The 3,443-nt window shown below is 34.2% G+C and overlaps 2 non-coding genes across 2 annotated transcripts; both read right to left on the bottom strand.

The window, feature by feature from the left end:
* Positions 1-2,154: 2,154 nt before the first annotated feature.
* Positions 2,155-2,226, bottom strand: TRNAQ-CUG (transfer RNA glutamine (anticodon CUG)). Its single transcript has one exon. It is a non-coding gene; the product is annotated as a tRNA-Gln (tRNA).
* A 4-nt stretch (positions 2,227-2,230) lies between these two features.
* Positions 2,231-2,302, bottom strand: TRNAE-UUC (transfer RNA glutamic acid (anticodon UUC)). Its single transcript has one exon. It is a non-coding gene; the product is annotated as a tRNA-Glu (tRNA).
* Positions 2,303-3,443: the final 1,141 nt, after the last annotated feature.

Raw genomic sequence — 3,443 nt, forward strand, 5'->3', positions numbered from 1 at the left:
CATTGATTACATCATCCACAACATAAAATTTCAAAAAATATTATAACAATAAAATTTTTATTTCAAATAAAAAGGCAAAATTAAATTGATTTTTAATATTTAGAAGCCATAAATAATATTTTAAACACGGAATTTATGCACAATAAAACGTATTTTTTTTTTTTTTTAAATAAAATGACAACAGAGTATCGGTTACCATAAATAACTTATCCAGCAATGGGTTTACCATAAGTTGTATTATTCGCCAAAAGAAAATCGCCAAAAAATAGCCAAAATCCGTGCAACCGTCTACCAAAGTAGCACCTTATTTTATTTGCAGACTGTTAGAGCAATTTTATAAAAGTAAGCTTGAACTTTCCATTATATCAAATAGAATTTCCGATATATATTTGCTAATATGTAAAGGATCTAAAGCGAAAGTATGTTTCGAAATCCGAAATCTCTTTATGAATTTCACACTGCACGGCGGGGGGAACGCCGCGTCGTGCAATGAATTGGAAGTTGATCTGTCAGCACTATCCTTATCTTCAGGGCAGATGTTTTTATTTTATTTGGCTTATAATTCCTTACTAAATGTAGTATTTCATCTCGATGTACTCCGTCTTTGATATGATTTAAAACAAGTTCCTCGTCATTATAATTCGCTTCCGATAGCGAAGAAAGTGACAGAGGTTATTGAAAACGAAAAAATTTCGATTGACAAATTAGTCGGTATTCTCGACACAGCAATTATAGGACTTGAACAGCGGAACTTTATAACTAAACAAGAAATTATCTCTGTTTAATAGAGTTAAAGAGAAAGTATTATCACATGAAACGAAGCAACTTAAACAACTTACATTAAAAGAAATGTTTAATAAAGTAAACAAATAAATATTAAGCTTTTTCTTTTTGTAAATTTTGATACACTTTAGATCATAATTGTTCTTTATTTCATAAATTACGGTTCATATTTTTAATTTTGTAATTTCTGCATGCCATCTTACCAGATTTAAACTGATGATCTATAATCCGGAATCGCCGAAGTCCCGACAAGTCCGGATTAATGACTTTTGACTGTATTTGTCGATAGTAATATACTGTTATTTATGTAATTATATGTGTGTCTGGTTCATTGAAAAGAAGTTTATGTCCAGTGTGTCTTTTCCTATCGAATTAGAACTAGGAAATTTAAAACTTACACTGAACAAGTATTTACATAATGTTTTCGAGAATTAGCATGTTCAATTTGCGATAGCACTATTATATTGAACCAGATAGAACCTACAGTTTTAGACTTTCAGCATCACAGCTCATAATGCAAATCAAGTGCTCCAGTAACGCTACCTAGAAACACTATAACAAAGAAGAAAGTTATTTTAAGTACTGGGATTGCGTAATTTTTCTCTCATTTCTTTATATAGGAGGCTTTGAGCAAAGTTTCTGAGTTTTAGAGAGAAAGAATTGTGGTTTATACAGACTGCAGATTATTCTTTCGAGAAATCGATGCGCATATTGAGCCAAATCAAATCAGCGGATTTTGAAATCTGTGGATGCAAGGAAAAGGAACCGACTGACAGAGAACTACAGACAAGCTTCATCACACTACCGAAAGCCATATTATGCACTTGACAGTGACGAGTCGTAGAACAACATCAAGAATCCTAGATAAAAAATTAGAGGCACACAATTAATCCTGTGTGAGCACGTACCATTCGAAGTTGTCTGTAAAGATGAGAAATCTCTGCCACGGCGTCCATTTACTGTTGATCCTACATCATATGCATATGTGACTACAACGGTTTCCGTGCGTTGAACGCCGAAATTGTGCAGTCGAATTGCTCATCATCTTTTCTAACGAATCTTGTTTCTACCTACAATATTAATATCATATTTGATCTTAATATTGTCATATTGATCTTAATATTGTCCCAATAGTTGGGATAGTGGTTTGGAATCCAATCAGAACAATTGGATTAGCGCGCTGTTACCAGCTCACTAAAGTCAGCCCAGTGGGCACCTGAGTTTCAAAGTGTCTGGGCAGATAAGGTGGGAGGTCCGAGGTGAGAGAAGAGGGAGTGACCATAAGTCACAAGGTCCGAGGAGGAGCTAAAGTAAAACAAATAGCGAACGGGGCGGAGCCTAGGAGCAGTTTGCTTTGGAGGGGAAAGGTATAGATTACACCGAGATTTGAACTCGGATCGCTGGATTCAGAGTCCAGAGTGATAACCGTTACACCATGGAACCTCCTTTCCCATGTCGGGAATCGAACACGGGCCACGTGGGTGAAAGCCACGTATCCTGACCACTAGACCACATGGGACTTAGGTTTGGAATGTCATTGTATTTAATATATATTGATGGTGCATTCAACAGCCACGACGTATCTCTGAGGTTTTGGAGTCTATTGTCCCTCTTATCTTCGAGGCTTGCTTGCAATAGAATTTCAACAAAGGGCACCACCCCATGTAGCACGTCACGTTCAACAATTCTTCATTACTCTCCAAACTGCAATATATTGCTTTGTCCCGCCCGTTCTTCTGATACGTGACTCATCGAACAAGATTGGTCGCAAAACAGGGGAAAATCTGTGGAATTCAGCACTTAGGAAACATTAAGAACTTTTTTTTTTTTTTTTTTTTCCCCCAATGTGACAATTTGCCCTGAAGGACTATTAATTTCGTTTTGGCCTTTTGCGTCTAAAACAAAGGTTGTTTCACTTTTCAAATTGTTGCCACCATATATTATCAACCTGTCTTATATTTAAAGAAATTAAATAATGAAGAATCTGCATAAATATACGTATGTTTCTCGCATTGTGATTAAACAACAGTATTTAGAACCATCAAAATTTGAATATTGTAATCTTCCACAGAATATGGGCATGTGAAAGCCTTAATTTGAATTTTGTTTTATTATCGATTTCATATTTTGTAACATTTAAACGAATTTTTGATTAAACAACTAAACGATTTCAAAGAGAGCAATCACCTTACTGTACAAAAAAAAAAAAAAAAAAAAAAAAAAAAAACACCTCCAGCGCCCGAAACTCTACTGGAAATTCTAAAGATATGCTCATTTTAAAATTAATTTGCGATATTGCTGTTGAACTGAATTTTATAGTTTGAGTACATACAACACGATATTTAACAAATAAAGGTAACAAACAAAACTTTAAAAAAACGCCCTTTAGGACGTAATTGAAAATCTGAAACCTTTATTTATTTATTTATTTATTTATTTTGTAGGGATCTGTTTTATCTCCATGATCATTGATTACTCTTGAAAGGAACATATGATGGACATTGGAATAAATTTGTATTGGAAGTCAGCTTCTACTACTCATAATAATGAATGAATTACAAGATACGGCTTGCTTTTGCAAAAGCTACGGAAATCTTTCTACAGAAATGTGTCATTTACATTATGGAAATTTCAATAGCTGATTTTTGTCTTTTTTTGAA

This window comes from Stegodyphus dumicola, chromosome 8, assembly GCF_044657685.1.
Source record: "Stegodyphus dumicola isolate Sdum_Otavi_A_Nest chromosome 8, ASM4465768v1".
Classification (NCBI taxonomy): Eukaryota; Metazoa; Arthropoda; class Arachnida; order Araneae; family Eresidae; genus Stegodyphus; species Stegodyphus dumicola.